This window comes from Callorhinus ursinus, unplaced genomic scaffold (genome assembly GCF_003265705.2).
Source record: "Callorhinus ursinus isolate GAN/ISIS: 27379988/994484 unplaced genomic scaffold, GSC_fseal_2.0 scaffold7, whole genome shotgun sequence".
Classification (NCBI taxonomy): Eukaryota; Metazoa; Chordata; class Mammalia; order Carnivora; family Otariidae; genus Callorhinus; species Callorhinus ursinus.
Window position 1 is genome coordinate 17,020,942 of NW_027397069.1, and position 24,582 is coordinate 17,045,523.

Sequence of the window (24,582 nt, forward strand, 5' to 3'; positions counted from 1 at the left end):
AAAAAAAAATGAATTACCAATTCAATGTAATGTGGAGAATCATTGAACATTTTATCTAGCTTCATGCCATGATCAGATTAGACTACTAGGTAGATTACTGTTGTAGCATTTTCTGAGTAGATTGGACACCAGGGGAAATACATAAAACTAGTTCAGAATCTATTATAGTAATTTCTACAAATAAGGAGATGGGTTTGAATTAAGAGACATCCAGGAATGCTTTGGAGTGAATTGGTTGGGGAACTACTAAGAAGATAAAATCAATAGAATTTGGTAGAAGATTTGACTATGAGGGTCAGAAAAGAAGAACTTCCAGAATTCTAGCTATGGCAATGGGTATTCACCTCATATGAAATACAAGAAAGGGGCAGATTTATCCATTTTGAAGGATAGGCAATGAAGTGAAGTTTGGACATTAAAATTTTTTTGGCTGTGGTGTTTGCAAGCAGAGATATCTTGAAGAAACTTAAATGGAGCAATGTCAAATTAATACATAATTTAGATCTATAAAAACAAAATTTCGAAAATGATTCAGTCGCTTTTAAATGTGTTTTTTTGCTCGAGATCTATGTTCTGAATGAAAGATTCACGACAGCCATATTTTCGGCTTTAAAGGGGAAAAAACACTTTATTGATATTATAAAAGTTTAATAGAAACAGAAGAAAAGGGGTGAGGGCAATAGTAAGCAGTAAAGGAGAATAAGACAGAGTTAGATCAAATCGGGTACAACCAGGGTGCCTGGGTGGCTCAGTTGGTTAGGTGTCTGCCTTCGGCTCAGGTCATGATCCCAGGGTCCTGGGATCGAGTCCTGCATTGGACTCCCTGCTCAGCAGGGAGTCTGCTTTTCCCTTTCCCTCTGCCTCTCCCCCTGCTGTGCTCTCACTCTCTTGCTTGCTCTCTCACTCTCTATCAAATAAATAAATAAAATCTTTAATAAAAAATATCGGGTACAACATCCAACCTCGTTAGCTGGAGACAGCCAGGCTGGAGTCCTGATGGAGAGGCCTGGGCGTGGATCCTCCCCTTGGGTGAGACTTCCAACTGACCATCCCTAGAAGGGCCTTATATATAGGGCAAATGACAGGGTCTGAAGTTAAACATTTGTTTCCCTATGTGCAGTTTGGAGCGAGATGCATTCCTATATTATTGTGTCCCAGAGGATTCCATTCCTGGTTGCCAGCCCAGCCTGGAGCTGGAGGGAATGTAAGCTGGAGGGAATGTACAGCTCTTGGCGTCCAGAACAGAAGGACCAATTCTGACCTGGAGGCCGGCTGATGTCCACTAATCAGGCTCCCCAGGTCACTTAAGCAGCAAGAGTCTCACAAACAACATTCTTTATCCTGCCTGCATGCGTGCAGGTCGGGGTTGTGGGTTACACAGGACAGATCACAGAAACCTCCATTCATACCATACAATATAGTACTTAAACTCACCATGCTGCAGTTTGGTCATGTATATTCCAGCAGCCTCATGGAGAAAGAATATTAATTTTATTAATACAGTTAAGGTGTTTCAAATAGTTCTTGCAATGTATATGCTCAATGAATGTGAGCTAAAACAACAATAAAAAGTGAGGTCTCTATTTACAGAGGGTCTGGGGTGAAATTTTGTTCTAATTCAGTTGTTCTGGAACCAGATGGTCTTAAAGGAATGTGCAGCAGCTTGTAAGGAGGAAATAGAAAAATTATCATAGTTTAGGTGTCTTGCGAGAAGGCCAAGTCCTGGACTCAACTGATGGGAGACAGGGATGCAGTAATGGGATATGAATGCCTGAAATTTGTTCAAAATTATTTAGCAAATAAAGAGAAGACCAAATTAGTTCATCTGATTCAAAACTATATTTATAAAAATTTAGTTCTATATGAATCCAACTTTCTAAAAGTCATAAACAGAAAGGTTTATGCTACCTAAATATTTTTGGTCTCTATTGTTCCATTGACCTCTATCTTATGCCTCTTCCAGGGTCCTGATTATTGAAGGTTTAGAGGTACCTAGAAAAAAAAAAAAGAAATTATTTCGTATGCACTCAACCCAATTTAAGTTGTATCTAATTATTATATACATGGCAGAACCTAATTCATTGTTCCCTTAATTAATGCAATTTTTGAGCATTTGTCAATGTATGGAGCCATGTAGCCAAAATGGAAAATTCTAGACTATCCCTATTTTACTGTTAAGTCTGAGTAAGTTATTAATGTCATCAGGTAACAGGAAAAGGTGACAAGTGAGAAACAAAGAAGGTATTATGTTTTCTGTTCAACCTGTATCCTTTTCACATATAGTGTCATACTTAATATGTGTCACATATAGCTCTGGAGAAGCTGCAGGGAACAGGAAGACAATGTCTCTAGTTCATGGAGGTTAAAATCTAGTAGTAGAGACATAATAAACGCATATAGTAATGTAGTTCATTTCAGTAGTAATAAGTGGTATAAAGAAATAAAATTGGGCACTGTAAAAAGGAGTAATTGCAAGGGGAACAAATTTGATTAGAATGATTGGTTAAGTCTTTTCTGAAGAGGCGGCATTCAAGCTAAAAGATGAGAAGGAACCACATTAATCAGGGAAAGTGTATCCCTGAAAAAAAGATAAGAACAAAGGGCCTGAGCTGGAAGGGTATTGGATTGACTGAAGACCATAGAGAAACCTCTTGGACCTGCAAAATACTGAAAGGTGGGAAAAGTGGAATTGAATGAGCTTGCAAATGTGACTAGAGTTCCAGTCAAGAAGGGCTTATTAGTCTCTGGGAAGAAATCTGAGGTTGTAGCTTGTTTTTCCAGTTCATCTGGAAATTTTTGGAGGGTTGCCAGCAAGGACATTAGGTATAATTAGTTGCTCTCTACCATACTACCTCAAGCTTATTGGCATAAAACAGCAACAGCGTGTTCTTTGGTTTACCAATTTGCCATCTGGTACAAGGAGAGCTGGGTCAGCTCAGTTGGGAGCTGGGGGATCTCTTATATGGCTGCAAGTTAATGCTGGCATTTGGCTAGAAACTCAGCTAGAGGTGACAGCCAGGGACTTCTGTCCCTTTCCATGTGAACTTCTCCAGACAGGTCTCCCAGCTGCGCTGCTTGGGCTTCTTCACACCGTGGTAGCTGGTTATAAGGTCAAGGTCTCAGGATACATTTCTGGAAATTGGCACAACTTCCCTTCTACCATATATTATTGGTTTGTGTGTAAAGCCCAGATTCCAGGGAGAGGCTTATACTATTTCTTAGTGACAGGAGAAACAAAGAACTTGGGGGCTATATTCTCCCTTTTGGCCACTGATTATTTACATTCCTCCCCCATGCAGTATATTTTCATCCTGTTCAAAAAGTCCCAGAGATTTCATCTCATTACAGCATCAGGAACAAGATCAAGGAATAAGATCTCTTCATCTAAATCATGTCTAGCTGTGGATAAGGCTCCTTAGTGCTGTTCCTTGGTTACTTCTCCTCAAATGCAGCAATCCTTGACGTGAAGCTGTAGGAAATAAAGGGGCACATTATCTACCTCCTGTGTGCCCAACATTCAGTGGTCAGACAGGATGAGATAATAGCAATAGTTACTGAGGGAGGTGAGGTGAAGAGGAGGCATAGTGCAGTTGTCTGTCCATGATAAGCTTTAAATCTAGCTGGAAAATGTTGCTAGTTTACTGATTGAGTCATATTCCCACTTTCTGGGAATGATTCCTTATGGCTTGTGGCCATCCTTGGGATGATGGTTCTGCCCTCTGAAACATCCTTCTCTTTCCATAAAAGGTAGTTGATATTTGTAGCTGAGTAGCCTGCTCCCTGCCCATAGAAGTTCAGGAGTTCAAACACCTGTTTTTATTTTGTACGGTCTCTGTTCCTTGCAGTTCAACCTGGTGGTGCTCCTATCAGAACAAAGTTGTAGGCTTTCTATAGATTTTATTGGTCTTTGCTCCATTAGGTAGAAACCACAAGCACAAATCTCCCTGAGATAAACTTTATTCTAACTTGAGATTCTTGTGAGGTCATATGAGGTAATAATGGCTACGTGAACTTGGGGTTTCTCATACACCTGCAGTCAAAGGCGAAGAGCCAGACAGTGGGCTCCTGAGGGCTGACCTTGTCTGTCTTCTTATAGGGACAGTGCCTCCTTGATGTGATCTCTCCATGTGGACTTGTTTAGGTTTTGTCACAGCATGGTTGCTGGTTTACAAAATGTGGAATTTTATGACCTAGCTCCGGAAGTCACATATGATTGTTTCTGTCATAGACATAAAGTCTCCGGGATTCAAGAGAACGGAGCATAGATCTCACCTCTTCATAAGAGGGTTGTCGAAGTCACATGGTAGGAAGAGTATGCCAGAGCACACAATATTGCAGTCATTTTTGGAAAAATACAACCTGGCACAGTTAGAACTCACACTAAACTACTTTAACAAAGAAATCAAACTAGTGATGGTTTTAAAAAGTTACAAGCTTTTGTTGTTGTTGTTGTTTTTAAGATTTTATTTATTTATTTGACAGAGAGAGACACAGCGAGAGAGGGAACACAAGCAGGGGGAGTGGGAGAGGGAGAAGCAGGCTTCCCGCCGAGCAGGGAGCCCGATGCGGGGCTTGATCCCAGGACCCTGGGATCATGACCTGAGCCGAAAGCAGACGCTTAAGGAATGAGCCACCCGGGCATCCGTTGTTGTTGTTGTTGTTAAATGCCTATCCTACTTAGAATGTAACTTTAGTGTCTTGTAAAAAATTGGAACTCTTCAAAAATTTGATTCATAATCATCAAATGTGTTTCTTGGAGTTCTTTCTCTGTGAACTTCTCTCAGAACATACTGCTGGCTACACAATACATACAACAAGGAAGGGACCCTGTCTAAGAAGATTGAAAACATGTCATTCAGTTTGAAGCTGCTGGCCTTAGGGATGCATTACTTTTTCCCTTGTGTCTTTGGTGAATTTTTTCTTAGGAACAGCTCTTCGCTGTCTTCACCAATAAAATCATGGTATTCAGGGGTGCCTGAGTGGCACAGTTGGTTAAGGGTTGGACTATTGGTTTCAACTCAGGTTGTGATCTTGCAGCTGTGATTTCATGGTCCTGGGATCGACCCTGGAGGTCAGGCTGTGCGCTCAGTGGAGTCTGCTTCAGAATCTCTTTCCCTCTCCCTCCTCCTCTCTCTCCCCCCTCCCCTTCTCTCCCTCCCCATCTCCTCTCTCCTTCTGCCCCTCAGCACAGTGCTCTCTCACTCTTAAATAAATAAACTCTTTGTTTTTATATATATATTTTTAAGATTTTGTTTATTTATATGGCAGAGAGAGAGAGAGAGAGAACGAACAAGCAGGGGGAGTAGCAGAAGGAGAGGGAGAAGCAGGTTCCCCGCTGAGCAGGGAGCCAGATGCAGGATTTGGTCCCAGGACCCTGGGATCATGGCGTGAGCCCAAAACAGCCACTTCACCTACTGAGACACCCAGGCACCCAATAAATAAACTCTTTAAAAGAAAAAAAACAACCAAGAAACACATTAGTACTACTTTTAGTGTTGCCCTTAAGCTTGCCAGTGGTCTAAGCAAAAGGAGTTCTGAAAACTTTACACAGACCAGCCCAACTCATGAAGCCACTGAGCGTTGGACCAAAGCCATAGCCAGTAATATATTCTGGCCATTACCTGTTTATATCTAATGGCTATCTTCTTTTTTTTAATTCTGTGGCTCTAGAAAATAGATGGTTGAGGATTCAGAAATTTTACATAGAAACCAAATATGGTTTCAGGGGTGGAATAACATGTAGACATAAACGTTTCAGTAAACCTAAAGGATAAGAATTATAATTCACAACATCTAGATATCTAACAGAGTCTAATATAAATTTAGTGATATACATGATGTCAGACTAGTAAGTAGAATCTGTTGGGATACCAAAATATATGATCCATGTTATATTAATTTGCTCTTGTGGCAACAAATGATAGCATCCATGAAAGAGAGCCTTCTTTTTTACTCCAAATTGTTCATAGTTTTACTTGATTTGGGAGAAAGGAGCATGTCCTGAGGAATCAGAGCTGAGGGAGATACGGATTTGTGACAGATGGGATTTAGGTATGAATGGGAGAGAAAGATGGATTTTCAAGGTGCTGGAGGTGTAAAAAGCAAGTGAAGTCTTATAGAACAGAGAGAGTAACTCATCCCCTACCTGTCACTACAGCTGAGTAATAGGGTGGGTTGAGGCTCCTTCCTAAGTACAATAAACACATGCGTGAAATTCCTCTGTCATTCCTCTGTCTTTCATGTTTTACTAATGTTGATGCAAAAGGTATGAATTTTAATGATTAATAATCAACATGAACTCGACTTGTTTCATAGACTGACTTGACATAAGACTGGCAGGATTGGTGTAGCCCTATTTTTCCCCCTCTGGGAAATAATTGCTTACAGTAAAGGTTGCTTAGAAATTTTCTTTTAAGATACTCCTAAATACATTTCTCACAAATTAAAAGAGATATATATGCAGACTATAGTAAAATAAGACTGGATTCTGGTAGACTTAGATTTTTTTTTTAGCTATTTCTTTCATTTTCAGACTTTATCAAGATTAATGTCCTTTTCTCTCCTGAAGTGAACTCTATGTCTCTGTTCACAAATCAAGGGTGTGAAGCATGGGATTCATTGCAACTTGCTTAAAGTGTAATAAAATTGACCAAAAGAAAGCCAAAACTTCACTTTTGCAAAATATGAATAATGTTACCGAGGAGACTAACACTCATCCAGGCTCTCTTTCTTACGAATGTCCTTACAGAATTTATTATGAAAGTGGATGACTAGTCTAGTGGAATGCAGTTTTCTAGGCTAGGATATAAAATATCCTAACAACATTTATAACTGCTTGACTGCATCTGAACCTCTTTCAAAGGATAGGCCTGCAAATCAGAGGTATCATTTCGGAAAAAAAAAAATAGTTTCTATGAAATTTGGAGGATAATATAAAATAAGATTAACCTATTTGAATGATCATTTATATATTATCTGATCTACTTCATATCCTCTGAGAATTTATGAGTCGTCTAGCCATCAGCGGAAATAAACTGAGAATGATAGTCATTTGGTTATGCCATTTTAGTTCTTAGAAATGCTGTTTAATGACTGCTATTTCCAGAAAGCTCTTTGATAATACTACAAATCTTTTCAGATAGGGTTCCATAATAAATATGGCTTAGCTGACTATTCATTCGCTGTTGATACCTCTAAAACAAAAGAGCAAATCGGCATGATACAAACCTTTAAAATATTTACTCTAAAAGTAGGAGCAGTTCCTAACTTAGCTCAGTCGTCACTTCCACTTTTCATTTCGTCTATATATTTGTAGACTTTGCATGGATTATGTGAATATGTGTAAAGTTAATATTTGATATATTTGGAAAACCAGTGAGGGGATATTTTTCAAAATATAGATGTATTTAAATCAGTTACATAGATATTTATGTTGCACCTATACAACTAATTTTTAAAAAAATTATAGTTGCACTCAATTACAAATGGTTGAAATGTTAAAAAAAGATGTATCCATTTTGTGCATTATAATTTAATGGTTACTTGAGTGCACTTTCATTTTAAAAAACATACATTTGTAGTACTTTAAAGCCAAAAGATTAAATAGCAAACTAAATTCATCCCCTTAATTAAAATATGCAAAAACGGAGCCAGGTTTGACCTGCACACCATGAATAGCTAGCTGCCCTTTAAAAACTCAAAGAATAGGCTGTTTTGCAACCAAGTTTTCCAGAATAGTTGCATTGTCCCAATATATTAGCAATTTGTTCATCTGCACCTTTCCATTTTCATTACTAAGAGATACAACCATGAAGCAAATACAAAACGATTAGGAGATTAAGAAATTTGAACATATTTTGTGAAGTTGCTTTAAAATAAGTATCGAGATTTAGACAAATATAAGCAATGAACAGTATAAAATTATTATTTGGACTGAAACCCCAGTAATTTAACTTGAATTTTATTTTTATCTATAAAGTGAGTCTCTTTCTACATTTTCTTTTCACAGGAATTATTCAGAGTTAATTTTTTTATGTTTTGCTATTTAACTTAGATTTAGGTGAATAGTTCTATTTTTTTAAAAGATTATATGGTTTTACTTATTTGAGGAACATAAGTAATAGAATGGAGGACATTAAGAGAAGGAAGGGAAAAATGAAGGGGGGGAAATTGGAGAGGGAGACGAACCATGAGAGACTATGGACTCTGAAAAACAAACTGAGGGTTTTGTGGGGGGGTGGAGGGGTGAGTTAGCCTGGTGATGGGTATTAAGGAGGGCACATACTGAATGGAGCACTGGATGTTATGAAAACAATGAATCATGGATCACTACATCAAAAACTAATGATGTAATGTATGGTGATTAACATAACATAATAATTAAAAAAACTAATGAGGTACTGTATGGTGACATAACATAATAAAATTAAATTAAATTAAAAATTAAATTAAATTTAAAAAATTAAATTAAAAAATTAAACTAAATTAAAAAATAAAATAAAATAAAAGATACGATTTATTTTCTATTCACAGTAGGGACAAGTATTTTTAACCATAGAGGTTAATACTGTTAATCTACATATAACATTATAAATTATAAGAAATGGGTGATACTCCACTAGAGAATGTGTTTAAGAAGGGAAAAGACAATTATGAAAGAAGAAATATAAATGACCAATAAAATGGTCAACCTTTTAAACAATGAGATATCGTTTTTTTACCTATCATATTAACCTTTAAAAAAATATAAGATCCATTGTTGGAAAGGTGCATATGAACACTGTAAACAACGTTGGTAGGGATCTATATGTTCTGGTGGAAAGAATTAACACAAATGAATTTGTATAATTTCCTTTCTTTATACATTTGTAAATAACCTAAAGCATTTAAGCCTCAGTTTTTCAGTCTGTTAAATTGGGGTAATAATATTTATTTAATGGAACTATTGCATGGAGTAAGAAAATCAGGCACATAATATTCTTTGTGTAATGCCTATGTGTAAGAAATTATATAAATGGTTATCATGATAATGGTGATAGTTTATGATCACGTCTATGTTTTCTAGAAAGGACTTTGGTAATCTTCATTTGGAAACTTCAAAATGTTGAGATCTTTGGCCCAATAATTCTATTTGTAAGAATTTACCCTTCAAAATAATCAAAGTTTCTCCCTCTCTCTCACACAGACCTGTAACACCAATTTTATGATAAAGATACATTGAGTTTATAAAAATATCTATCAACAAAAGAATAGTAAATATCTCCAGGTGTTTATTGAAGCTAATTTTTGTATATTGCTATTAGGCTAAACTAATTTGGTATAACTTTCAAGGAAAAGTAGGATGCTAACCCATGGGAACTTGCTGATCTTGGTTCTTGGCCAGCACCATCCACTTTCCCGTTGGTTGAGGAGGTATCTACAGAGCTCCCCTTCTCATATTTTATTGTAGAGATAGCATTTCTTTCTCCTTTATTTTCAGGAGCTTCACATTTATTAAGGAAACTTTAAAGAAGTTTTTTTTTATTTCTGAAATAGCTATTTTTCTCCTCTTTATCTGAATATTTTCTCTTCCATCTCTTCTTCACATCTGCTATAAACATGAATATTTTTACCTGTTTAGAAAATACAATGAGCAAACAAATATCCAAAATCTGATTTCAAAAAGTGTTGCTATTTCCTATATTTGCTTCACTAGCTATATATGTATTTACATTGTAAAATAAATAAAAAACTTTATTCCTAAATACCTCAAGCATGCATCTCCCTTGCAAAAAATTCTATTTTACCCTAATATTGTATCACAGTTAATAAAATTGAGATAGATTACCTAATATTATTTAACATTAATTATATGTTTGAGAATATTTAGATATTCCAAAGGTGTCTTTTATAGCTGATATGTTCACACCTGGAGTCAATCAAAGATAATACATTATTGCATTTGGTTGTTTTGGCTTTTAAATCTCTTTTAATCTAGAACAGACACAGCTTCAATCTCTCTCTCTCTCTCATTTTTCCTTTTGTGAAATAGTAAGTGTAACACTGGGAGTGGTACATGTTCAAAATTTTAACTTAGAATTGCTGTCCTTTTCTTTTCTGAAGCATATTACATTACCATTTTATGTACCAGCTTCCTTAATTTATTCAATAAATATATATTGAATGCTGAATATATCTCAGCTGTTGGACACATTATAGTTATGGCAGTGAAAAAGAAAAATCCTTTATTCTTCTCCCCATAAATATGTTTCTTCTTCCTTTTCAAATGCCACTTACTCAAAATAGCTGTTTGGATATAAAACTTTTAAGGACTATAACTTACTAAATCATATTGGTGGACCCTCTCCCATCTAAGAATTGTTCATCAATAAATGCTGAATGAAGAAACATACTAGATACATTTTCAAAAAGCTAAATTCCATTCCAAACACTTCCAGCTCTGTTTCCAAAAAACGGTTTTTGAATGAGGTTAAGACATAGGAGTCTAAGGCCATCAACCAAGGATGGATGTCTGCTGAGAAGCTAATTACTTCTGGGACAAAGAATAAGAATTTAGAGGGTCTGTGTTTGGCCTACTCATGGGTAAATGGGAGTGGGTGGCATCTATGAATCTTATCTAAGTCACATGAGGAAGACTGGTTTTTGTGGTGAGTCATTTCCTGAAACACAAAATCTGGGGGGAGTTTTAAATCTTCACTGTTTTCTAGGAGTACAGGATTCAAGTAAAATTCAACATTGTCAAAAAAAGTCATGGTGATAAGAATAACTTGTATATATGATCACCCTTAATGCAAGTGATGGTTGTGCCTAGAATAAGCAAACAGTGACTTTTATGACTTCTCCATAAAATTATAATTTTGCCTTGAAAATATGGTACATGCCAGGAGAAGCAATAACAGAGTCCAGCAGATGTAGTCTGCTCAGAACCTGTCATGTAGAGAAAGCACATAGGAGTTGGAATGCTAGCTTCTTGAATATATTTGTGAGCACAAAGAAAATATCTCCTGAGTTAAACAAAACAAAACAAATAAACAAAGCAGGAGATGTGCAAAGGTATAGACTTCCTGTAGAGCTCCTGGGAGCAAAGCCCAGTAAAACATGGATTATTACTATATATGTAACTTTATTTTTATAAAGATTGGAAAATGACCTATGGAATTCTATAACCTGTGGAAATATAGGTAACAGTCACATAGAAAAAAATTACTCCTTAGCTGAAACACATTGAAATCGTGATCAAGAAATAAAACCCCAAATATTTAGTTATTTCATCTTGGAATGACTTGAGGTATAATGGTACGATTGAGATAATGCAATACATAAATGGTAAAATTCCATTAATTTAAAACTCTGTTTATATTATCTGCTGTTTTTACAGCAAACATGTTTAGTTTTTGATATTAGGGAAAAAATACCCATTATGTAAACAGAAATATTTGAGATTTCTAAACGAGTAAATTCTCCCTAGTGACTTGAGGAAATGACAGAGAAAAATGGCACAGACTATTTCTCTTCTTTTGTTAAAATAGGAACTCAATAATAGATAATAAGCTTCAGGTTAGTGCTAAGGAGATATTACTTTTAAGGAAAAATGAATGTCTAAGTGAATGGGACTAATCAAGAACTAGTTAGGTGTGTATTTTAAGGCTCCAACTGTAACCAGTACCTTTTAGCATTTCCGCAGAAGTTCTGAATTTGCTACTTCAATAATTAAATCTACTTTCCCTCCAGCACCTGCATTCAACTTAAAAAATACTCAATCAAATATTACTCTTGAGCTTTTGTTTATTATTATTGCAATACTTAGAGAAACTACTGTAAAGCAATTTACATAATTTATATTCATATACTGAAAAGAAGATAGTGACTTTGCTGAAGTAATTTCTATTATCTTTATGAAAATGCAGAGTTTTCAGCTCAATCATGAAGTAAGTTAAATTGTGTTGTAATGCTTTGGGCCCAAAACAATTCTTTTATCATTCTCTTCTGGAAAAGAAAACAAGACAAAGTGGCTCCAGATTTCTAATTAATCAACTTACAAATGTTCTCTGATAAAACTAAAATGGTTCCTAACACCATTTGTGTGACAAATGGTATTTTTCCTGCTGTATAGTGTTTCTCAAACCATTTACTACAGACACATAGAGATCTGTGTACACATTTTTCAGTGCCACAAGTTCTTTACTAAACTTTTATTTTAATTATATCTTTTCATCTTAATAATAATTTAATTATAACTTTATATAAGCATAGTCAGTATCATTTATGTGACCAAATACAGGTCTATCATTTCATGCCATGCTTTCCTTTAGCTTTATGATTTTATTGGCTCCAAGTAACACTTTAATAATGACAAGTTAACTAAAATAATTAGATAGAAAAGTCACAGAAACAATGTGTTTGTCCCCTGCGAAGATCAAATTACATCCACAGGACATTACAGAAACAAAGATTTGGTGGTACCTTAAAGTCAGAAAAAAGAGAACTTAAATCATTGCATGGCTCAGGGTTGACTACACTTGGGAAAGTTAAGAATTTTACCATAGAAGTCATATCACATTCAAACTGAGGTTGGAAATTTATTGGTAGCAGCACAACATGATCCATTACCCTAAATTTATGTTGTTAATTTTAATTTTATGGGTTTTGTAATTGTGCTTGTACTTAATTTGTAAATCCCTTTGGTTTTATAGTTATAAATCCGAAAAATACTTGAAGTTTATCCCAAGATTTATGTTTTCAAGTATTTAATTAATAACATAATGTAATTTAATTGATACAGAGATCACCTAAGATTTTTTTTAATGTAAAAAAGGGGCCTATACATTCTTCAAACTTGAGAAACTGTTCATTGAATTACATACCTTATTTCACTTTCATATTTAAGAGATAAAGGAGGAAAAGAGGAGAAAATTCACAAATTTGGAGAAGTGTTTTCAAGTATATGGTTGAAATTACCTGTTAATATTATGTCAATCATTCAACACATTTTTATGAGCGCCTGTTATCCCAACATTTGCCACTCATGAAATTTATTAAAACTTGATAGAAAAAACAAAACAAAACAAAACAAAACAAAAACTTTTAGGGCCTCAAATTGTTATAATTTTCTGTCAGACAGGAATTATGTATCACTCCTGGAAAATTTTTTAATGAAGACATAACCAAGGAAAAATGAATTTACCACTTTTAATTCTTTTAATTTGTTTCCATGACAACAAGGTACACTATTTCTCTTTCCTCCTTATCAATCTTTTAACATGTGATGACATTTACTCAACACTTAGCAGTTACTGAGGCAAACATTTTGCTCTGTGCCGGAGATATAAAATTAACAGACCATCGTTTATCCCTTTGGATTCTATAGTTTGGTTGCTGAGGAGGAGCCTGCAGTAAGAATTAGGACTTAAGGGCGCCTGGGTGGCTCAGTTGGTTGGGCGACTGCCTTCGGCTCAGGTCATGATCCTGGAGTCCCGGGATCGAGTCCCGCATCGGGCTCCCTGCTCGGCAGGGAGTCTGCTTCTCCCTCTGACCCTCTTCCCTCTCGTGCTCTCTATCTCTCATTCTCTCTCTCTCAAATAAATAAAAATCTTAAAAAAAAAAAAAAAAGAATTAGGACTTAAATTGGTTATTTCAAATGCTCTGATAGTTGGTTAAATTGTTAAATCAAAAGTCATTATTTTCAGTTAACCTTGTGGTATTTCAGAAAGATATATGTATATACATATGTGTGTGTGTGTATTCATTTTATGGTGTAGTTAAGAGAAAAAAATTACCGTTAAACAATAAGGAACTAAGTTTTCTGAAGTGAGGGGACAGCGTAGAAATCAAAGACATTTGACCAAAAAGGATACCTCTGAGACTTAAAAAGATGGGCTATAAAATATGAGTTCCCAACCTACCCCCGTTCCACACTAGCTCTAGGAGAAATTTTTAAAATGTGAAGGAAAAAGTATTGCCTTCAATGACCCCTTTGTCTTCCTATCTATTTATTTATAAGATGCCAGGCACATGATTTCTGAACCCCACAGCCTCCTTCTCCCTTGTTAAACTTTCCTGTTTCTTTTTTTAAATTTATTTTTTAAATTTAAATTCAATTAATTAACGTATAATGTATTATTGGTTTCAAAGGTAGAGGTCAGTGATTCATCAGTCTTCTGTAATACCCAGTGCTAGTTATATCATGTGCCCTCCTTAGTTTTCTATCACCCAGGTCCCCCATCCCCCCACCCCCCTCCCCTCCAGCAACCCTCATTTTGTTCTCTATGATTAAAAGTCCTGTTTCTAAGAGTATCTTATTGGATCTTAGTTTTCCTGAACAGGAAGCAGTTCCTTGAAATGTTATTATTGACAGCCAAAGTTACTTGCACTTTCTCCTGTTTCCATAATTTCTTACATGCCTAGTTGGAAGCTATGTTTTAGAAAATTATTCAGTGATTTCCCTTCCTTAGGTATAAATGGTCAAATCATCTTAGTGTTGGAATTGTAGGTTGGGCAATGGGTTGATAATATTCTTGAATAAGTTATCATCCTTATATTATCTCCTTAAAAAGATTGTCTTCTATGTTTTATGACAGTTTTTTTGTTAAGTATGTACAAATATAGTTGACACTTGAACAACACAAGGATTGGGGTCACCAACCCCACACAGTCGGAAATCCACATATAACTTTCGACTCCCCCCAAAACATAAACAGTTGTTTAACACATATTTTGTATATGTATTATCACTGTATTCTTACAATAAAGGAAGCTAGAGAAAAGAAAATGTTAAAATCATAAGGAAGAGAAAATAAATTTACAGTACCGAACTATAAAAAAAAATTCACCTGTAAGTGGACCCACACAGTTCAAACCCATGTTGTTCAAGGGTCACCTGTATATTGAAAACTTTAATCTACAGTTTTAATATTCTATTACTAGGATTCGAATTGTCAGAATCATCAATAGAATTTCAAATCAAATATATTGTGGTATATTTGTAACTATGTTTCACTTTTTGATTCACTTAGAATCTCAAAAATGAATTTTAAGTGCAAATTTCTTACTTCTCATTCTTTTATGCAGTCCTTTAAAAAATTATCAACTTTTTCCTGCCTTCACCTTAGGCTGAGGTTAATTTATTTGCCTTTCTTTTGACTTGTTTTAATTTATGTATGTGTATTTATTACATGTATATAAGCCATAGCATAAGATTTAATAAATAAAATATCAGAACACATCCTTTGATATTTAAAATAAATTGTGTTTAATTAAAATGCATTATTCAGTTGAACAGTACCTTCTAAAAATTGTACTATTGAAAGGCTAAGCACTATGTGAAATGTGGAATTTGAGGTTTGTTTTTTTTTCTCCTGAGTTTAGAGTTTCGGAACAGAAAAAAAAAAAAACAACAACATGAAAATCAAAATGATTTACCAACTTGGGCACCTGGGTTGCTCATTTGGTTGGATGTCTGACTCTTGATTTTGGCTCTGGTCATGATCTTGGGGTCCCGGGATCCAGCCCTGTGTCTTCCTCCACGCTCAATGGGGAGTCTGCCTGTTCTCTTCCCCTGCTCCCACTCTCTCTCCCTCTAAAATGAATAGTTAAATCCTTAAAGAAAATTATTTACCAACTTGACAGAATGTGTTATTCTTATCAGTAAAAATATCAACCATATTTCTTCCTGTAAATGCAATGTCTACCTTGAATTATAATCACTCTGAAGAGGTAAACAGGTAAATAAAATATATAAAAGATATAAAAAGCTGTCTTTCCTGCTGCCTAGTTCGCAAGTAGATTTAAACATCGATCCAAAAAAAAAACATACAATATTGAAAATTTTAAGTCTGAAGTCATTTTTTTGGTCAAATATTAGCATTAAGGTTAAAGAGTTAAGTTAAAATACTTACTAAAATGAACAAGATTAGGATTTCAAGATATTGAACTGCGATGAACCCTATCAGTTAAGTTTCCAAGTCTCATGACAAGCCCTGTGACCCTCACAAATACTAATTATAGAAATTATCCCGTATTTATTTAAGTCCCAGGTGTCTTTCTAAGAAGTATTATACAGTGAAAAATAACGTAAATGTGCACACAATTATGACATAATAAAACAAAAGCCATCATTTACTGAGCATTTCCCATGTGCTAAACACCATATAAAGGAAATATCTTATAACATTTCTTACATTCTCAGAAACAAGAGGTATAAATTCTGTCAGCTCCATTAAATTTCTCCCATTGCTTATAAGCAAACTGAGCTTAAATGATGTTAATTAAAGTGGCCACGGTCATAGGATTAGTGGTTGACATGGATTCAAACCCAGGCTTGGAAATTCCAATCTCTTTCCACCACCAGAAATTCCTTAGAAAACAAACAAGCAAAAAAAAACAATTGGGTGGAGAGTTCCTACTTTTCTTTTCTTTATTTTTTTTAAAGATCTTATTTATTTATTTGAGAGAGAGAGAGCATGAGAGAGGGGAGGTTCAGAGGGAGAAACAGACTCGGGAGCCCGATGCAGGGCAGGATCCTGGGACTCCAGGATCATGACCTGAGCTGAAGGCAGTCACTCAATCAACTGAGCCACCCAGGCGCCCAAGTTCCTACTTTTCAGTGGCCATGGTTTGGTCTCATAGACCTCATATTCTTCATTTTGAAACTGACTCACAAGAATAATGTGGATAGCCTCCTAAAAAACTTCTGTGTACTTTACTTCTCTGTTTTCTAAAAGTGTTTTTCATCCATTATTTATAATTTGTGTTGAAATTTAAACCTGTACCTCAGCCGTTTTCAGTATGCTTTTTGAGGCACCTCAGAGGACCCCCAAGACTCTTTTGGTGGGTCTAGGAGGCCCTCCTTTTATTCAAATATGCATTTGTAGAAGACTGGATCTTCTCCATATACTTCAACCAAAATGGTGTAGCCCAAGAGATTGAGTGCAGAAACAATGGAAAATTCAATTGTCTTCTATGAAACCATACATTAAAGAGATTCACAAAAATATAAAACAGCATTATTCTTCTCATTAAACTTACTTTTGCTTTGAAGAATACGTTTTTGTCATCAAAATATGCTATTTGGTTTCAATTTTATCTGCATTATTATTTAAAATTGTTAGTAAATATTTTTAAATTTCTTTGTTTTAATTTCTAACACAGTGGGGGTGCCTGGGTGGCTCAGTCAGTTAAGTGTCCGCTTGGGTGCAGGTCATGATCCCAGAGTCCTGGGATCGAGCCCCACATCAGGCTTCCCTGCCCTCTCTCTCAAATAAATAAATAAATAAATAAATAAATAAAATCTTTAAAAATAATTTCACTGATATGAGGAATTCTTAATCTCAGGAAACAAATGGAGGGTTGCTGGAGTGGTGGGGAGTGGGAGGGATGGGGTGGCTGGGTGATAGACATTGGGGATGGTGTGTGCTATGATGAGAGCTGTGAATTGTGTAAGACTGTTGAATCACAGACCTGTACCTCTGGAACAAATAATACATTATATGTTAAAAAATAAAAAAGAAGACAGTAGGAAGGGAAAAATGAAGGAGTGGTAATTGGAGAGGGAGATGAACCATGAGACAATATGGACTCTGAGAAACAAACTGAGGGTTCTAGAGGGGAGGGGGTGGGGGGAGCCTGGTGATGGGTATTGGAGAGGGCACGTATTGCATGGAGCCCTGGGTGTTATACGTAAACAATGAATCATGGAACACTACATCAAAACTATTGATGTAATGAATGGTGACTAACATAACGTGATAAAATTAAAAAAAATAATTTCTAACACAGCAATATCAGTAAATATAATTCATTTTAAGAAAAAGGTCTTCGGGGTCCTCAATAAAATTAAGAGGGTGAGTTCCCAAGATAGAGAAGTTTGAGGACCACTGTCGTATACATGTGTGACACTCTTTACTTTCTCATATTAGTATTTGATATTTATATAGTAACTATTTATTTAAGGTGTAAACTTTTTGAAAATAAAAAAAAAATGTTGTTTCCTTTATTCATCCATGTATGCAATACCATGATTTGCACATAATTGACACTTAGAAAATATTTGGAGATTGTTGATTGGTAGAAGTTAATTAATTTATCCCCATCTTTAAACAGGTACTTAAGACCAAAGCAGAAATTCAAACCCAGAATTACAGTATTATTTGGAGTCACAGCTAGAAAATAAATCTATCTCCAAAATTGGAAGATTTCATATTTTAACATTGGAGAATTATTTCCTCCTGTTAGAATATTCCAACTTTCTCCTGGTTTGTGCTCCATTTGTTTTGCAACCCCTAACCAGGACATAAATGATGTTTTATGTCTCTTTGCTGAATTAAAAGAACAAATTTTCTTCATTTTAAAGTTGAAACTTATTTTTAAAATAAGAGTTTTTAAATATATACACTGAGGTATAAGCTGGAAGAAACAAATTAACTTGAATTTATTAAAAGTATAGAGGTAAATAAAATGGAATTTAATTTTAGAAAGTATATTTAGTCAGGGCGCCTGGGTGGCTCAGTTGGTTAAGCGGCTGCCTTCAGCTCAGGTCATGATCCCAGGGTTCTGGGATCGAGCCCCACAGCAGGCTCCTTGCTCAGCAGGGAGACTGCTTCTCCCCTGCCTACCATTTCCCCCTGCTTGTGCTCACTCTCTGTCTCTCTCTCGCTCTCTCTGTGTCAAATAAATAAATAAAATCTTAAAAAAAAAAAGAAAGTATATTTAGTCTTTTCAATGGCTGGAAAACCACCTGTCTTTCTCTTGGGATCTTGGATTCTTATCTTTCTCTGTGTGCACATATTCTCATCTTATTTCTGTACACGGCTGCCTGATATTAGCATGTGGCAAATCAAAGCATCCCCAAAATGGGAATTTCATAAACTCAAAGGGTGTATATAGCTTAACAGGTCACTCTTGCATAACTAAGTGACTCAGCATTGTTCTGTCTCCAGTATAAACTCCCTAGAAAAAGAATCCAGTTGTGCTTTACCCTCTATGCAATTGACTGATCCTATGGTAGTAGTCTATTTGGGCTGGGAGGGAGAAGGTTGTTTCAAATGGAATGTAAGGCTGACTTTGGGTCCTTTCTGAAGGAATGGAAGGGAATAAATATATAGGAAAGTCTCTAGTTTTAGGGCGTGAAATAACTGAATCCTTCAAAAGATGTTAGATCTTTAGATAAAGTAATAGAAAATCCCTACTGATTTATTAAAAATCCATTCCAAAATTATATAAACTTATGCTTCAATGGTTTTAATATTAGTTTTCATGAGGCGTCTGAGAGTTTTGATCAAAAATTAAAATGTTGGGCGCCTGGGTGGCTCAGATGGTTAAGTGTCTGCCTTCAGCTCAGGTCATGATCCCAGGGTCCTGGGATTGAGTCCCGCTTCGGGCTCCCTGCTCCTTGGGACCCTGCTTCTCCCTCTGCCTCTCTCTCTCTCTCTCTGTCTCTCATGAATAAATAAATAAAATCTTTAAAAAAAATAAAAATGTTGTTATAGCTACAGTAGCAATTCACATATATAAAGCCTAAATGGCAGTTTTAGTTGGTTGCCCTCAAAAATAATATTATATTCCACATAGATAAGTTTATTGGTTTCAGAATGAGATAAATGGGCTTATCTTTGAAACATTTTTAAATACAACTGCATACTGAACCTATCGAAAATTTGCAGATATATTTTTTTATGAATTTGCTCTATCTGAACTACAGAGAAATATTAAAACATCATTTTTAATATAATGTATAACATGGGGATAAATATAATTTTAAAATAAACTCTTAGTGCCATTATAATACACCTATATAGAAAAGAAGTTATCCAGAAAACACAGGGACTTGCAGTCGGCCCCAGATCAACAGGCACAAAACTTGGTTTGTTTTCTCTGAACTCCTGTCTCCAAAAGTTACATAATAGCTAAAAAGGAGCTTAGAGGAAGCTTCTGAAAGAAATGATTCTAGGGTCACAGATCGTTACTACAATATTCTCTAGGAGTTCATAGGTCTGTTATCCTGTGATATAGACAGTGCTAACAAATTTTGTTCAATAAACAAATCTTGCAATAAAGAGAAATCAATGTACGTTATTATATATTTTAGGAATATTCTTAAAAATATTCATGAGGTAAATATCTAAGTCAAGTGATTACATATGAAACTGACTACAAAATACGTTGAACATTGATCCTGTTCACTATTTAAAAATCCAGCTTAATCTTGAAAAGGAATGTAAGAACTCTATAGTTTAAAGTATTTATAGTAATTCTTATGTGTGGTTCTCACTGTGTATTGTTCTCATTATAAGTAGTAATGGTTACCATATGATGTAGTTTTATATTAAGGACTGGTAATGGGAAGACCTAGGCATGCCCACTTTTCCTTTGTGGGAGAGGTTAGGAGGCTGAGTAAATGATCAAAAGTGCTATAAAACAGAGTTAGATGAGTCTGGAAAAGCAAGATAATCTGTTGTGTTCATCATCAATACCCTTCCAAATTAGATGGGTACAAGTTTGAGTTTGGCACTGGCTTGAAGAATTTTGATGAATTACAATTTCAAATTATTTTTTAACAATACAGCCTTTATTAAGGAAAACAGTTTTAGTGTTTCCGAAAAGAGGCAGAAGACAAATCTTTTTACCAATTACTAGATACGAGAGGAAAAACAAAACTGTGTATGAGGGAGACTAAGAATCAAGTTGGGATATAAAGGGAAGGGAGGTTAGCTAATGGCCCTGATTAAACTTCACTTGGTTGAAGAGAGGGTGGGACAGAGTTTTTCCAACTATGTGATGCTTAATCTAACATTTGAAAACATGTTATTTGAACTTGCCAAAGTAGGTTGTTTAAGATGGAGGTTGCTTTGTAAAACCATTTGCTCTGAGCCTTGTTGAGTAAAAGACTTTTCTCCCATTTTCTTTGAATCTCCTATGTATGGTCCTACATCCCAAGCATTTTCCAATTTTGGATATCACCTCCTAGAATAGTCATGCCATTCCAAGCTATTAGGCAGCTTTGCTCCACAAGGATATTCGGGAATCACATTATTTTCATCCTGAGGACTATTGTCCAATAGTTTGTATCACTGATTACATGGTCAAAATGGTTGCTTCCACATCTTCCATCCAGCACATGAGAAGCAGGAAATGGTTAAAGATGTTAAGTTGGAGCTGTAGATGAGCCATATAGTATGGAACATACCCACTCACACTCTTGGTCCAAATTTAAGTTCCATGTGCACACTTAGCCAGAAAGTAAATGAGGAGATGCAGGTTTTAGCTGGTTGGCCAAATGTCTAGATAAAAGTCTATTTCTATGAAAGAAGGGGAGAATAAATTTGGGACAGACAATTGGTTCTCTTCCATTATCTTCTCAAGTTGGCTCAAGAGCCTTCTGTAAGTGGCATTTTATTAGTAAGCTCCACACCCAGCATGGAACCCAACACAGGGTCTAAACTCAAAACCCTGAGATCAAGACCTGAGCTGAGACCAAGAGTCAGATGCTCAACCATCTGAGCTACCCAGACACCTCACTGTGGTGTTCTTTATGTTTCCTGACCTTACTCTCACACCTGACTACTTTCACTATCCTGTTACTGTGTTCCATACTCATCTTTACTTTTTCCCGTATTTTCTGATCTCACTCCCCAGTTTCTCTCGGCTCTTTTAGCTCAAAATCAGTTTTATATCCTGTGCAGAAATGTGGTAAATGTGAAGTTCCCATTTAACGTCCAAATAAATAATTGTAGGAATTCAGGAAGGAAGATTGTTTACAGTTAAGTACATTGAACATGTTATCATGTATATAGTGCATTTGATTTGGGTCTTGAGGATTAAATTATGTTTAGGAGTTCTACAGTTGAAAAGAAAGGATGGTTTTGGTTGTAACGGACAATGTATTAAAAGATGACATTGTTAAAAGTTCAGGGCTTCTACAGTAAAGTTGAAGTAATGCAATTTGGTTGAACTCTTGTGCATTCAATAAATTTTTATTTGTGTTAAATATATTCTTGCTTCGGTTGTTTGAATTCATTTTTGATCAAAAAACCCCATACTCACTGTCCATGTGAATCTAATATACTACTGGAGGGAGAGAGATATTTAATTTAAAAATGTATAAACTAGGTAAATTATATAGTAGATTAGGAGGCATGGCAGACCATGCCTGCCTATCTATCTATCTATCTATCTATCGATGGATCGATCTATCTTCTATCATGTATCAATCTATCTATAGATATCGTTGTATATATTTGTGACACATTAATTAGATTTTCATTTAGGCAGTGGGAATGGTCATCAATAAAAGTGATGTTATCTTCACTCTGTTAGGCTTTATAGTGAAGCAAGGACTATATACATATTATATGTATATGCATATATACATATAATATAATTTTAGTTATTATTATTTTACTGAGTAGTTACTATTGCCAAGCACTGATCCAAACACTTCTCTTTGAATTTATTCATTTATTTATTAATGTAATTTATTGACCAAGGTACTGTTATTACTAGCCCCATTTTTCTGATGAAAAAAAGCATTGGTTTGGAAATTTCAGATTCCTTGTATTGGTACTTTTGTTTTCATGTTTCTTATTTATATATTATTTATTTTTATTGAAGTATATTTGACATAATATTATATTAGTTTCAGGAGCACAATATAATTATTTAATATTTGTGTATATAGCCAAAGTCTAGTTAACATCCATCACCACACAGTTACATCTTTTTTCTTTTGATGAGGACTTTTAAGATCTACTCTCTTAGCAACTATCTATTATTGGCTATAGCCCTGCTATACATTACATCCTGATGATTTAATTATCTGATAACTAGAAGTTTGTACCTTTTGACCCCCTCCATCTATTTCTCCCATCCCCCAGTCTACCTCTAGCAACCACCAATCTGTTCTCTGTATCTTTGAGCTTGGTTTGATTTTTGTTGTTGTTTTTAATTCCGCATATAAGTTAGATCATCAGGTATTTGTGTTTGTCTAACTAATTTCACTTAGCATAATGCCCTCAAGGTCATAGGTATTAAGCAAGTAACTAAAGTGAAAATTTCTTCTTTCTTGTGTAAATCACAGATTGCTATGAGAGTGGCTGCCCAAACAATTTTGGTGTAAAGGAAGACATTACAATCTCAAAGAATAATTAGTTGAGAGTCCTGAAAGTAAGAATGAGAAATGATTTTCAAGAACTGAAAGGAATCCATAGTATGTAAAGTAGGGAGAAGGAAGAGAGAGGCACAGTCCAATTGCAGAGGCAGAAAAGTCAAGAAATCTGCAGTTCTTTAAATTCATGCTAAATAATAGAACCAATAAAAATCATTGACAAAGTGGATGGAGAATAGGAAAGAGATAAACCAAGTATGTTTACCAAATATTTTCCCTCTGAAATTGAAAGACATCGGCATGGGGAAGACTACAGGTGGCCAAGTTTTGAAGGGAAGACTCAGAGCTTGTTTCTTGACACATTGTTTGAAGGATTTATCAATCAGCCAAGTGGGAGGTCTCAATAATGTATTTAGTTTTAAAAGTCTACAGTTAAAGTTTGAGGACCATATCGGAGCTCTACATTTGGAAATTTCAATGCTTAATTTTAAACTTATAAGATGGGATGAGATTACCAAAGGAAGGAGTAAATATAGAAGGGCTAAATGTAGCGTTATGTTGAGAAAAATGTGACAGTGAACTTGGCCAATGTCAGTTCCCATCAGAGAACTAACCATTCCAGACCATTTATGAAGCTTTTATACTGGCTATTTGATTTGGGGTTTGGGGACTTGTGTTTATGTAAAAGGAATTGTGCTCTATATATTGAACTGTAGTTCGTTTTGGTCTGTAAATGCCATGAGGAGGAAAACTTTATTTTTCGGTATATATAATTCTATAGGATTACTTTAACTGCTTTATCATTTTTAGTGATAATAATGTACCATAGTTTATTTAATCAGGCTTTTATTTAGGGAATTTTCAATTTTTGATATTTGGCCACACATGGGGTAAAGGCTGCTTGAACACAAGAGAAATTAAACCGATAATGATGGAGGAGTTAATTTAAATATTATAGGTAATGCTGACTACCATCTAATTAATTTGCATATGCTTGGATGTGAATATGAATTTTCATGTGGATGCTTTATCATCTCATTGGGTCTCAATCCTACTTCTAGCCCTACTAGTATCCTACTAATAGCAAGAGAATCTTGCCATCATGATGAGTGGGATTCTACTGTTCATAGATAAGAGTTTTTAAGTATCACTGGGGTTCTAAATTCCAGAGCAAAACTTCATTTGGTGATCAATTGGCTGAAAGCTATTTGTTAAAGGCTAAGGGAAAGTTCAGTTTTTTCAGGACTGGCTTGAGAGATGCTATGTAAGCCTTTCAATGAAAACTGCCTTGAGATTTTTCACAGATAATGCTTTTATTATTTAATATTCACCTCATGTGCTTCTCTTAAAACCCAAGCCCTGAATAAGATGCCACACCACTCTGTAAGTACTGATGGGGCAAACTTCCCCAGTGCATACTGTATCTCTTACTGAACAAAGGCATAATTCTGTGGGATATATTTCCAAAAGTGGAAATGCTAAGTCTA